Source organism: Thunnus maccoyii, chromosome 14, assembly GCF_910596095.1.
Source record: "Thunnus maccoyii chromosome 14, fThuMac1.1, whole genome shotgun sequence".
NCBI lineage: Eukaryota > Metazoa > Chordata > Actinopteri > Scombriformes > Scombridae > Thunnus > Thunnus maccoyii.
Genome location: NC_056546.1, coordinates 27,632,505 through 27,647,424, shown reverse-complemented (window position 1 = coordinate 27,647,424; position 14,920 = coordinate 27,632,505). Strand labels below are relative to the sequence as shown.

General features: G+C 38.9%; 1 long non-coding RNA gene across 1 annotated transcript; it reads right to left on the bottom strand.

Annotated features, from left to right (window-relative positions):
- Positions 1 to 8,370: 8,370 nt before the first annotated feature.
- On the bottom strand, positions 8,371 to 13,609 carry LOC121912280. Its single transcript, XR_006100047.1, has 3 exons — positions 13,534 to 13,609; positions 11,006 to 11,077; positions 8,371 to 8,625 (listed from the first exon to the last, which is right to left on the bottom strand). It is a non-coding gene; the product is annotated as an uncharacterized LOC121912280 (long non-coding RNA).
- Between the last annotated feature and the right edge of the window lie 1,311 nt (positions 13,610 to 14,920).

The following is a 14,920-nucleotide window of genomic DNA, read 5'->3' as shown; positions in this document are numbered from 1 at the left end:
AACTGTTTGGACTGTTGACAACTTCAGCTGGGAAATGAGTTTGGAGTTGAGCAGCTGCGTTGATCTGGCCACAATATTCACAGAAGGTTAAGCTGATCTACTAACCATTAAGGCAGATCATTTATTATTCTGATGCTATAGTGTGACATGAAGGTAGTAGACTACAGTGTGCGTATTGCTAGTAAACCTACCGCTTATCGGCTAATAGAAGTTCTATATGTTGGGGCCACCATACCCTGTTCTGTTTTGGTCTTTAGCCATTGTCAGATTAGTTATATTTATGTGTGAGAAAGTCTTTCCAAAGCAGGCATTTAACTTTGTTTTTGTAGAAGAAATAACAAAAATATAGCCCTGGATCTCAGGTCTGGTTAGGGTCTTAAATTCAGCAGTATCAGACAGGTTGATTCAGGTCGGCTCTGAAAGGATCAGGTATGTCCATTCATCTGTCTTTCATGTTAGCATTTAGTTTCCATTAGCTGATGAAAAATGTCAAACATTTTGTCAAAGATTGGTCAAGGTTACTTTTTATTTAGTATTAGTCTTCTTGTTGTGAAAAAAAAGGTTATTAACTAATATTTTTTTTAATGTAGTTTTGACAAAATCAACACCACAGCTGATGGTAGCAATGGTTGCACCAGTGAAAATGTATATGTATTATTTATGTATTTGGTCCAAAGTGGCAGTGTAGTCACAGATGGCAAAGGGTCAGTGGCTATACTCCCCCCCCCCCCCCCCCCCCCCCACCCCAACCCCCCTTTTTTAAAAATTTCATATGCAGACTGTGAAGCGGTGTATAAAACCACATGAGCCTCAATCTCTTCCATGGCTGATGGAATTCCCTATTAGCCGACTGGAGAACGTTTCCCAGCTGGGAGTCTCAGTTTGAATGTGCTGTGTTAAAACCTAATGAATGTCATAATTAACTGGATATACTTTACATTTAGAATGGGATCCGCTGTTATAAAACCGCCTACCTTTTAACCCTTTATTCACCCCAGTCCCCTCTGTCTTAGTCTCTCCTGTGCTCTCTCATTATTCATTTCCTAAGATGACATTTCTTTATTTGCTTTGCATTATTTTTTCTCAGTTTCTTGTTCAATTTCTTTTTTTTTTCTTTTTGGTTTTGGCCAAGGCCTGCAGCTTTCACAGCATTCCTGACACTTTTGTTAATAAATCATTGGGAAGTTAATGAAAACGGCATTCAGGCATATCCAAAATGATTGTGTTCTTTGTCATGCTAATAAAGTGAAAGATGTTCGTCCAATGGGTGAATGCCTGCACATTACCAGCAACTTCTGATTATGTGTGTGCCTGTTGCACCTCCTTCTCTCTCTCTCACCCTATCCCTGTTTTCCTTCACCCTCTCCTTCTCAGAGACGCATGTTTTAGCATATTTATCTCATAGGTTATCAGCATGAATCCAATAGGTTCCACCAGCAGACATTTGTGTTGCTCTAAATTGCTTGGAGAGAAATAAAAGGAGATCGCCTTGACTTGTTGTTGACCTCCACTTTTTCCCCTTTTTCTCACCCCCCTCTCCAGTCTCCATTTACCACCTTTGTGTTGAGGCCTCACATACAGAACGGAACTTAATTTACCTCAAAAGTTGGAAATCAGAAGTTGTCAGCTTCTGCCGGCGGTTTGATGGGCAGTGAGGTGTGGGAGGTGGCCGAGTTCACCGTTTTTGTGGCATGATGAAAAAATAATATTATATCAACAGCAAAGTTTTGAAAAAACTGAATGTGGATTTTAGGATTGATTTTTTTGTTTACACTTTTATGATGATTTTGATATTTTGGCAGGATCCTCACGCTGGTATTTTATTTTATCCCATCTTAACATACACAGAGCATATTTTATTTGATCCTAAAATGCTCAAATGAGTCTTAATCACAGTTTCACTTAATGTTACAGTTAAAGATTGTATTTGTCTTTTAAAAAAGTGTGAACATTTGTTTTAATGTAAAAACCATAGTAGGATTATTTGTCTAATTTTGCTCTGGTTAAAGATATTCCCTAGAACAGATGACACTGCTTTAGGAACCAAAATATTAAATTTGACTTCACATAATTTGACACTTTACAGACATTTCTGTAATGCTTTTAATACAGAACAATAATTTATCTTCTTTTCATTTTTCTTTCTTTTTAACTCTTCATTGACACTTCCTGAATTAAGTGACGTCACATTAGACCTGACAGTATTTCACAGTAACAATATCACCCAGGTTAGCAGCATTATGATATAACCGGTAATTACTTCATCACTTTGCAATGTTTTGGGTTTATTTACTGTCAAAATGTTGTGTTTTCAGTGCAAACTTATTGAAATGTTTAATGTTCGGTGTTTTGAATACTGTAAAACAAACTTCATTGTAGACACACAGCAGAGGAAGTAATCTAATGCAATAAGGTACAATCACTATCATCATTTTTGCCTTGTATGATTTACAAGTGTACAATTAATTTACAGTAAAGTTGTAAAATAACTGTTTATAATACAGTTTTTCTTATTGCATCAGTATGCAAACTTGTCAGCACAAAATAACTAAACTTAAATTAGGCAACACATGATGCTGAAGTTTATCAGAGCATCACAACATTGTACATGTTCATGACTGAATTATAATTATTGTTGCATTTTGAAATAAAATAATCATTATCAAATGATGCTGTCAAACATTAACTAACTGTTAATTAAAACAGAGTACAGGGTGGTCATTTCATCTAGATTATACAAATGCAATGAATAAAATGTGCTGTGCAGAATAACTTTTGAAAACTTTTATTTTATCTATGAAATATGCTGTATTACTGTAAATATATATAAATGAAATCTAGAGTACAATTACAAAATGATGGCTGTGATTGTACCACACTGTATCAAATTACTTTTTCTGTTTTCCATTTATTGTTGTTTGTTTTCTCACTGAAGACAACAAGCATCAGATATGTCACTTGTAAGTTTAGTGATCCAAAATAAGGTCATACAGTAAGTTACAGTAATACAGTCATATTGTAGTGTATAACATTAAACCACAGTTTACACTGTACCACAGACACTCAATACATTTTGACAGTAAACAAGAGGAAATATGTACATTGTGATGATGGTGAAGTCATAAGAAATTATGTTTCAGTGATAACTTACCTTGGTAATGCTGTTAGATCAAGGAGACATGTTTGCAACCACATGTTACATTCACTTAGTGATAATCATGTCTTGCACTGTTATACGTTAAGACTTCTGATATGTAATATGAGGTTGTTGTATTCTGAGGACTGTGCATGTGATGTAGTGTCTTGCAAAGAACTGTCTATAAGATTCAGAAGGAATTCTTACTCTACATCATTTTCCCTTACTGCTATTCATACAATCTCAAATCAGCACTGCATACTGCTGACAATTGCTTGGTGGAAATTTTTGATGATGGCCATTTTCAAAAATCATGAATGATTTAAAATTCAATGATGAACCTTTACACTGTTGTGATGCTCTTGATGCCTGATTCAATATCTAAAGATCAAGCAGTTTTCATTTTGCATGCATGTTTCTCAACCTTTTTTGGCTTGTGACCCCTTAAAACAAAGCAACATCTACATGTCAGCCTTTGACATTGGTTACATGAAGTTTCTTTCTTTGTTTTATTTTTAAAAGGCCAAGGAGGTTGAATTATTGTGTAATTCACTAGAAATCAAGGAAAAGATTAGACAAAAGTCTTAAAAAATAAATATAATTTTGTTTGTTAAATCTGAGGCCATGGTGCTCTGCTGGAAAAAGGTGGACTGCTCCCTCTGGGTTGGGAGTGAGTTGCTGCCCCAAGTGAAGGAGTTCAAGTATCTCGTTCTTGAGTGAGGGTAAGATGGAGTGTGAGGTTGACCTGGTGGATTGGTGCAGCATCAGCAGTAATGCAGAGCTGAGCAAAGCTCTTAATTTACCAGTCGGTCTACATTCCAACCCTCACCTACGGTCACAAGCTTTGTGTAGTGACTGAAAGAATGAGATTGCAGATACAGGCGGCAATGATACAAGATAAAATGAGTTTCTTCCGGAGAGTGTCTGGGCTCAGCCTTAGTGATGGTGATGGTGGTGGGACATCCAGGGGGGAGCTCGGAGTAGAGCCAATGCTCCTTTGTATCGAAAGGAGCCAGCTGAGGTGGTTTGGGCACCTGGTTAAGATGCCTCCTGGATGCCTCCCTCTGGAGGTGTTCCAGGCACATCCAACTGTTAGGAGACCCCAGGGCAGACCCAGAACACGCTGGAGGGACTACATATCTCTTTTGGTCTGGGAGCGACTTGGGATCCCCCAGGAGGAGCTGGAGGGTGTTACTGTGGTGAAGGATGTCTGGGTTTCCTTACTTAGTCTGATGCCACCTCAACCTGGTCCCAGATAAGCAGTGGAAAATGGATGGATGGATGTTTTTTTTCTGGTTCCTGTCCTGTTATTCATCTCGGGACCCCTAAGAGTTATTTTATGGGAGTCCCGACCCCTCAGGTTGAGAATCACTGGTGTATGAGATATATGAGCCAAAAATGAGGAATATAATATTTTGTGCTTTTACAGTTTTACATATGAAAACAGTTTTGAAAATTCAATCATAAAATGCTACACTGCTGAGTCATTGGCAGAATTTGTAATTCCCTTTAAAAATGAAATTTAAAGGCTGTAAATTGTAAAACTGTAAATTATTGTTGTTGTGGTGAATTGAAAACCATAGCATTTCACTTCATCTTTGTGGACATTTCCCTTTTTCCTCACCACCTCGACCACTCTCCACCTACATACTGTATCCTGTCTCATTTCTGTCTTCCATAGTTTGCTCAGGCCTGAATGCCTGCAGCTCCAGGTACATTGGTTCTTTTTCTTTTCTTTCATAAAGCCCGAATATGAAAAAGGGAATGGAATATTTGATAGGGATGGGCTCCCATAATCAAGCAGAAATCTCCATCATTATCCTGTATCAGCCGATCCCTTTTTAAAAGGCACCGGGAGTTACCGGTGTTTTACATGAATTTTGGGGCTCGGCGGTGCTACTGGGAGCGGAATACATTTGTCAGGTCGCTCCGCTCGAGCCTCTCTTACAAATGCACTGCATGCAGTCTCTCTCTTTCACTCACACTCACACACACACACACATACACACACACACACACACACACACACAAAACCTTCAGTAATGGCAAAATCACAATGAAGGGGGGTGAGCTGAGTAAGTGTGATTCTGTGTGTGTGTGTGTGTATGAAAGAGAGAGAGAGAGAGAGATGTATTTAAAATTACAGATGCATACAATTGCATGATGGCAAGTCATTTTTGGCACCATTTTCCAGCAAAAGCATTTTTTGCAATATTTGTTTCTTGCAGGAATCCTAAAAAGAGACACTCTCGTCTCTATTTTAGGATGTAACCTCTGTCTCATTCCACTGAGAACTGACAGCCACGTTGAAAAGATGTAAAAACATCATGCCTTTAAGTTTTGTCTGGTTCTGACACAAGGCATCTCTGCAAAAATCAATCAAAAGATGTCTTTTACTCTGCTTTGGTCTTACTGCAGATGCACGACTGTATGACAGATTTAGTTATTAGACTGGCAAATATGAGAAAGTCTATGTGTTGCACAGATTAGTCCACAAATAAAATTCAGAAAGTAGATCTGTGTCACATGAAGAAAAGAAATCATAAGTGGGACAGACCAAGCTGCAGTGTGAACAGAGCCAGCCGGACTTCATTGCTTTTGTGTGAACATCCATGTTGCCTCGGATGTGTGTGGACACGCAGGTGTGTTTGTGTGTAAATGTGGACATGCTAGCTAAGGGGGACATCTGTTTGCCTGGAGGAGGGGGCAGATTCTCGTAGCTTGTTTGTGTGTGTGTGGGGGGCCACATGGGAGCGTGGAGGCAGACACAAACACACCAGAGCCCAAATGGCAGCGCTGGCAGTTTCTTTGTGGAGTCCATGTTGGAGCAGGTAACTGCAGGCGAGGGCAGGGGGCTCAAAGGCAACAACAACACTTCACTTAGGCCTAATTAGGGAGGTGCAGGGGTCAGAGTCTGAGCAATATGTTGCACATACGCCTCTGTGCTTTCACAGGGTGGATTATGGGATACTTGACTGGGAGAAGTGCTGAAGTGAAGAAACTCTGCAAAAAGCACAGATGCAAACTATAGTGGAAAATCATCTACGTCAGATACAATAGGTTGAACAGTATTGTGTAATCTAAAGACATTTGCTAATATCAAACAAAAAATAAATGAATAAAATAATCTAAAAATATGTAAAAAAAAAAAGATATGTTAAAACTGGGTCCTGGGTCTCTACTGTGGCTTATTGGAATATTTTATGAACAAGTGTAATTCTTCTTTTTTATGCTATTGGCTTTACAGCTCAGGCATCTCTCTCACTTATTCCCAAAAGTAGTAGACCCATGGTATTATGATTGCTGTTGGTGTTATCATTTGTATAATTAACAACCACATTGCTTTTCTAGATGGCCTACAGTGTGTAATTTAAAAACCGTATGAAATAAATAATAATAGTCATACTAATGTTTAAGGTTTGTACCACTGTCTCAACCAACTTAACACCTCCATACCCCCATCCAATCATGCCTGAAATTAATGCACAGTAAATACTTGTCTTCTTGTGTGTGTGTTTGTGTGTGATAGAGTCTATGTTGTGTCTCTTTGTTATGTTGTGTGTTACATGTTGTATCTAAAATACATCTAAAATGGATTTTAATTAATATATAGAACATATACTTAGATATACAGTTTTTGCAGTGAAGACCAACATAAAATAAACAAATAAATAAGACATGGTGAAATAAATAATCATAAGAACAAGTACAAACTAAATGGCTGTTTGCTCATTCAGCTCAAGGCAGCAGCCAATGACATATTTTATTGTTAAATAAAATAATGTATTGTGCAATAAAAACAGATTTTGGAAAATTACCTATATTCTTTTACAACCTCTTATTCATTTATTTAATGTGAAACGCAATGGACAAGTCTAATACAAATGATGCTTGACTATTAAGTCCCAGTAATACAAGTTATTTAATACAAGTGAACAGCTGTCAGTGCAGAACAATTTGTATTATTTCCAATACTAAATATAAATGTTCTGCACTGCATGCCTTGACCAAAGTGGGTCAAAGATATTTATTAAAACAGAGAGAAAAATGAAGGAAGAAATAAAATCTTAATCATTTTATAAATCCTGCCACAAAATCACAGACAAAAATTGTGTATATTTACTGCAGCACTCTTAAACTAGATTGTATTAGAATATACAGGTGTTCATAATATTGTCTCCATCTCCTGCATCAAAGACAGATCATTTTAGATACTTTATCATATTATAGTATTTAGCAGACACTACACTTATTGAACTCATTGATTTTAGAAGCTGCACCCTTCTTTGTAAAAGAACAAAAATCAAACAAACAAAAAAAAGACATCGACATGTAAAAAGGAAGACAAGCATCAAACAGAAGTCATGTGAGCTGAGTGTAGTGTTCTTGTCCTGGGGCACGATTTCCTGTGAGCACCTTGACCCACACTCTTAAAGTTGCGTGCCAAGTACCCTCCCCCCCCCCACCTTCCCTCCCCCATTGCCTGCCTGGACCACCGCCTGGACCACCTCTCCCCCCAGGAGGTGAGGTCAGGGTGCTGAGATGGAGGTTGGGGCTGCCCCTGAGCACTGAGATTCAGGCCAGTTTTCTTCAACTTCATCTCCCTGCACTGCTTTATGGTTTGGGCCGGGGGAGTGGGGGGGGGGGGGCTGCTGAGAGCTGCTGGTGAGGGCACCGTGCACCTCCAAAGGCATTTAAAAATGCCTTTTTCCCTCTGCGAGACACCTCCACAGTCAGCTGCGAGGGCAGGAAACGCGGTAGCCGGCCAACATTTAGCACCCTGCCGCTGAGCAGGAAGTGGGAAAAGGTCCTCAAAAGTTCCAGCAACTGACTACAAAGGAGGCAGACATCGCCCCCAACTACTCATGAGAGGTCAGCTATTCTCTTTTTTTTGCTCTATGCGTTCCCTCCCTCCACGCGGCTGAGGTTACAGCATGGGAAGGTGAGGCTGAGCTGATCCTGGACTCTGTGCTGGGGAGGGCAGCTGCTACCTCCAGCGTCAGGCTAACACTAACATCCACAGGCTCCAGTGTGGCCGGGATGAAAGGCAGTTGGAGGGGAGCGAACTGTACTGGGTTCCGCAGTATTGATGTCAGAGAAAATGAACTGACTCCTCCATCGATCCGCAGAGGGAAAATGTAGAAATAGAAACAGTAAATCTGGCTCTCTTGACTAACAGCTTAACGGCGGCCATCTTTCTCTCTCTCTCTTCCTTTGCTCTTTTTTTTGTTGCCTTTTATGTAAACCGGGCCAATACCCCTGCATTGATGTTTTCTAGAGGGCAGTAAAGCATTTGAAAGCTATATTGGCTTGTTTTGTTCTCCTCTAGATGAGGGATGTTGTGTTTTCATGATCAATAGAGCAGGCCTGACTCACTGTTCAAGTTATTGTTATTAGGGACAGCAGAGCAGTCACACAGGTCTGCCATGTGTAGCTGTCATCTCATCACACATCCCGTGAAAGATTTCTACTCGGTCCAGCAGCAGTGCCTATGGAAACATATGGTAAGATGAAATATTTCAAACATGCTTGATGCTTCCATATGTTTATTATTGTGTCTCAGTGATGTGATGGTAAATAAAAAAGCTGGAAAACTGTGAACTCCATTTGATGATCATCATGGGGGAAACAATCTCTGCAAATAAATGTTAATTATGTTTTCAGAGGAGTTTTACACTGTGATTTTGTCCTCAAGAGATTCTCCATTTATGTAACGATGAAGCATACTGTGGATTTACCTCATAAACACTTCTGTCAGCCAAAAAATTGAACTTTGAAGGAGTTTAAGTAGGTTTACCCTCCACTGCTGCTCTCCTTTGACACATAGATTATTAGGTTAAAAAGCTTCAATTTTTAAGTTCAGACCTAAGCAAAATGGAGCTGGAACAGCCAGGACAGTTAATGGTGCGTTGAGTAAGATTTTTTTTTGTTCCATACATTACAAAATAACCATAACATATCTACAGAGATTCTGTCTTTGGAGGAGGATTCTTGATGTGCGCATGCGCTGACTGTGAATGCAGCCTATTGCAGTTGTTCCTGTTCTTTTTCACTTTCTTCTTTTATCATGGTTTAAATTTTTAGAGAGTGTTCTGGTCTGTTTTTTCACCATGGAATTACTTCTTTCATTCAGCTACACTACTGTTGCGCAGCAACTCCATGGTCGCATTGTTTACTCCAGGGACCAGCTGTTCGCGCTGAAGCCAGCCAGCATGGCAACCAGAACTACAGACATCCCTGCAGAAATCTGGAGGAGGACATGTAGAGGATGAAGAGGAGGAACGAAGCAAAGAGGGAAGAGAGCTGGGTCCAGACAATAGAGACTCATGGAGAAGAGGAGATATAAACCGTATCTCCCTTCTATCGTCATGGGCATCATCAGATCACTGGACAGATGGATGAGCTATTGGTCCTAGTGAGGAATCAGAGACTTGCATGAGTGTAGTGTTATGTGTTTCACAGAGACATAGCTACCACCGATGGCCCTGGTCACATTACCGTAAAGGAATGTTTCTGCAGCCCAGACATTGAACTGTTAGCCGTGGGGCTACGTCCATACTACATACCTAGGGAGTTCTCACATAACATCTTGGTTGTTGTTTACATCCTGCCCTCCGCTAACCCAGCACCACAAGACCACAAGACTCCAGACTCTGCATCTCAGTGCTTTCTTCATGATCTCCAGGGACTTCAATCCATCCAATCTATCCACTTTGACTTAGCTTGTGGACTGCACTACCAGAGAGGGCAGGACCCTGGACCTGCTGTATGCTGATATTAGAGCGTTACAGTGCCATAATCCTTCCCCTACTTGGAAGATCAGACCACAACCTGGTCCACCTTCAGCCCGGGTACAGATCACTGGTCATACGTCAACCCACCCCCTATCAAGATTGTGAGGAGGTGGTCTGAGGAGACATATGCTACTTTACAAGACTGCTTTCAATGCACTGACTGGGATGTTTTGCTCTTTTCAGCTTCACCTACATTTCATTTTCAACCATGATTATGAATGTGATATGTAACTCCTTAGCATTATGCAGTGCATTCAGTGCAGCACCCCAGGCCCACATGAGAACTTGTGGGGCAGATAGCCGCGGTAGTGCTGCTTTTTTTCACAAATGAATATGAATTTTAATTTGTAAGTCATTTACTTCTGCACATCTACATCAGTACTCTGCTGTCAAACTACTGTTAATTTACTGTTGACCCACATTACACTTGTCATCCAGTTTACCTTTGCACATTACGGTTAATTTACTGTTAAATTACTGTTAATCTACTTTGCACTTTTCCACTTTTGCAGTTTTGTCCATACTGCAATTCTACCTTATACTTTACTTTTTACACATTTGTATTTGTACATTTTTCTTTTTACTTACTGTGTATTTATTATTATTACTATTTTTATTTTATAGTAGTTTCTACCTTTTTACTTATTTACTTCCTCTTTTCTAACAGCATGTTAAGCAATTGAGCAATTGTTACAAAGCAATTTCCCTGCAGGGATCAATAAAGTTTTTCTGATTCTGATAAGGCCATTAACAATTAAAGTTTTCTTCCAAACACAAAAGACAAAACACCTATCGTTCTAGTAATTTGTATCATGTCAATTTATTTTCTAATATCACAGGCTGTGTCTGAAGCTAGTTAGTATTTGCTACCAACAGTAGTGCTCTCTATATAGCCTAATAATTAGCCGGATTTGCCATTTCATTTTACTTCCTTTATTCAGCCTCATATTGTGTTCATGTTAGCTTATTAGTGGTTGGTACACCGATTATTTTGTTTAGTTTTGTCTTAACCAGTGGGGAGCAGTTGGGCAAGTGCAATTACTTACAGTAATTAGTTACATTACTCATTACTTACTTTCGTTACGCAGCCGACAGCACCATCAGTTCCCCTTTAAACTTCAAAGCTTGCACAGCCACGTTACATCATCTGTGTTTAACACACGTAGCAGAAGAATACAAGACATTGTGGTTTAACAAGTAGCCAGCTGACAGTTAGCAGCAAGCTTAATGTTAGTGACTGCATGAAGTCCTGCCCTCTCCAACTCTGAACTAAACCAGCCGATTCCTGAATGTTACCAGCGGCTAACATCAGCAAGCCAGCTAATAGGATACTACATGTAAATAAGACAACTTTGGAGTTACCTGGGGTCTCATTATTGCAACACATCACAAAGTAATGCGTTACTGTCCAACATGGGTGGTGAATGACATCCATTCCGCTGAATTGTTTTAATTCAACGCAGAAGCTGTAGTAGCCGCTTCTAGGAGAAGTTAACTAAAAAGGTAGCTGGTGGGGTTATTGACCACTTATAGTACGATGGAGCAACATTTTTACTAAGGGGTCTGTATTTTGTCTGTATTTTGTGCATGGGCTTGAGGAAGCATCTTTACGCACAAGTGTGCAGTGACAGCACACTTGAGATCTAACAAAATGCACTTCCTTCCTCAAACATTTGCAAAGGCATTTTTAAAAAAACATTTTAAATCCAAAAGTCTTTGATTTATATTTTCTAGCTAGAAGCATTCTTCCCTGACATTGTTGGTGCATCGCTGCATTCCTGCAAATCTTCGGAATAGTGTGGAATCATTGGCAGGAATATGTATCTCATGTGCGTCCTCATTATTTTGCATGGCACACACTAAACAAATTGGTCCAAAGGCCTATTATTCTGAAACTACAAGAGTTTGAAAATGTCCCATAGGACCGAAAGCCCATTATACCGAAAACGGAATAACAGGCCGTTTTCGGTATAACGGAATTGCTCTGAAGACCCATTGCATCAAAAATATATACTCTAGAGTTGTTGGAGTTCAGTAACCGCTGGCCCTGTCCATGGTGCTGTTATGGTTAGGCCTGCCGATTAGGCTGCCTCTGTCATTTTTAGTGTTAGGGTTAGGGTAAACAGTTTATTTGTGTTTGCACATCAAAATACACTAAGATATTGAGGGCAAAAAACTGAAGGGGGAGTGTGTATTTTTCGGAGCAACAGGCCTTCAGAGTATTGGGCTTTTGTTTTCAAGATAACAGGTCATCAGACTAATGGGCAGTTTTTCAAACTATTGGGGTTTCAGAATAATGAGCTGTCGGACCAATGGCATGGCATCAAACAGGGAACCACTCATTTAAAAAAAACCACTCCATAGCACAACTAGAGATCTGAAACTCCACATGGTAAGTTTTAAATATTAATTTTACCCTCAAAGCTCTGATTGGCTTGCTTGTTTTTCCAATAAGCACAACTGCACACCTGTTTGAATAAGTGAAGAGGGTCAGGGTTAGATTTAGAAAACAGATGTGATCAGCAATTAAAAAGTCTGGAACCAGGCTACACTACAAGTATATACATATATTCACTCTTCAAAACTTCCCACACAAAAGAAATCTATAGCGTGAACACTACATTACACTACATGCTAAAACACCCACAATGCATTACTTTTCAAGGGAGAAATAGCTTAAAGTTGAAAGAGTGTCTATTGCAGGCCACTGTAAGCTGTACCACACCTGACAAGTAGTCAGTACAAATAGAAATATATCAGTTGTAGTTGGAGCTTTAAGGTTTATGATGATTTTTAAAAGTTTTTGCTCTGACTATTGGATTAGCAGTTTGTTTATCTCACTCCATGCTGGTGAAGAGATTATCCATAACCAGGAGTTCTTATTATGTGTGTGTATGTGTGTGTGTGAATATTAACATGTACATGTATCATTCTATTCCACTCTTGCATGTCACTGGCTGATGTTCAAAAGGCATGAGTGGACATGTCTGTGGTAACCTCCTTTATGAAGTATGAGGAGAAAGAGGGTAGAGAACTGTGTGTGTGTGTGTGTGTTTGTGTGTGTGTGTGTGTGTGTGTGTGTGTGTGTGTGTGTGTGTGTTTATAAAAAAAACAAACACGACAGCTAAACAAAAATAATCAACTGAGGTTTGATTGACAGGACTCCTGGGGCCTGGTGCCCATGGGACCAGGCCTAATTGTTGAACAGGGTGCAAAGTCATTGCTTTCAATGATCAACACACATGAAAAGTGATCAAATTTAATAACAGTTAGTATTTAAATCTTAATTATTTATGAGTAATACTTTTATAAATGATCTTTATTCATTTTAGCATTTAGCCGAGTTGTAGTGTCTGGGTCATAATGCAGTATGTGCATCTATATGAACGGATAAATACTGTACATATTTATCTGTACACAAAATGTTTTATTTGAATGGTTTTATAGTTTTAAAGTTCTCTTTCTCAAAGTTCTCTCTAAGTTCTCTCTGTCAACGTCTACATCATATTAGATTGTGTGTATTACAGATTTATGTTTTGTTGATTATTACAATAGGAGCCAATGATGACCTATAATCTTCATAGGTTAAAAGAAAGACTTTACCGTGTAGGATTTCATGGGATGAGCACACCACTGCAACACCTTAAAATAGAAAATGTGCCGTCAGCTGCGACCTCCCTGCACACAAATGCCCAATGTAAAATTAAGGGCAGAATAAACACTGCTAGCAGGCTTCTTGTGTTAGATTTTATCAACTGTAGTCAATTAATGCTGAATTTGCAAACCTGTGTCTGTACATTTGGCTGTATTGTGTTGATATTTAAAATGTTAGCTAGTGGATTATATCTTTTTTGCACTTCCAAAAAGGCCAGTAGAGTGGTTAATCTGTCTGTACATAAACAACCTAGCATTAGCTGACAGCACAAGTTATTTTTCAGCCCTGTGTATTCTAGCTAGATAGTAGCTCAGTGCTAACCAACAGCTAACACTAGCGGATAGTAAACCATAGTCAGAATCACTTCAGTTACCATTAAACTTAAGCACATTACATCAGTATTTTATGGTCATCATTTTAATTTAGAGCTGTAGAGCATTCAGAACTGAGCAGCAGCTCATACTTTCAGTATGAAGCTATAACGTTAGCTTGTGTTGGCTACTGTTACTTAGCTAAACAGACAAAGTTGAAACAGATTATGTCAAAAGAATCATTTAATATTCAGTTTTAATTGCCATATGGCACTGAATATATTGTCATTATTAATTTGAAGATGATAGTCTTGTAGAATTAGCATGCCAGTAATGTATGTTGCTCTCCAGAAAATCACTAAATGTGAGCAAACTAATTTTCTAAATACAAATTAACTTTGAAGTTCTTTGAAGCTGAATGCCAAAAATATTAGTCTATGGCACAATTATGCTCCCGTGAAAGGAATGTACTTTCTTGATTCCCCTATTTTACATCAATATGATTTCATAAAAATTATTATTTCTTTACTGGAAATGGAAACAACATTAGTTATGATTTATGCCTATTTAATATGTCTAATATACATTTTTGCATCATTTAATATTATTTTGTAGCACTCACCAGTTGTACAGATTTTAATATCTGTCTCCTAAACAGTCTGGGCTCAAATGCAGGAAATAATGCCTCTCTCCATGTCTGACTGAGTTATCAACAGAGTTCCTACTTTAACTTTTAATTAACTGATTTCAAACAATATGTGCTTTCAAAATCATTTTTTGCATATATTCTGTATTTCAAATACAGAACATATGCACAAAAAAAAAGAAATCCTTAATTGATGAGAGAGTGAGGAAGTTTTGCTGTTGTGCAGTGCGGTAAAAACAGGAGTTTGTACACAGATTAAGCTCTTCTATCCCACTCCACTGTGTTGTTTTTGGATGAAAAAAGCTGAATCTCATTTTTTTTCTCTGCTACAGCAGGCTCTGAGCAGAGTCTGAGTGCCCTTAGTATTTTCATCTCGCA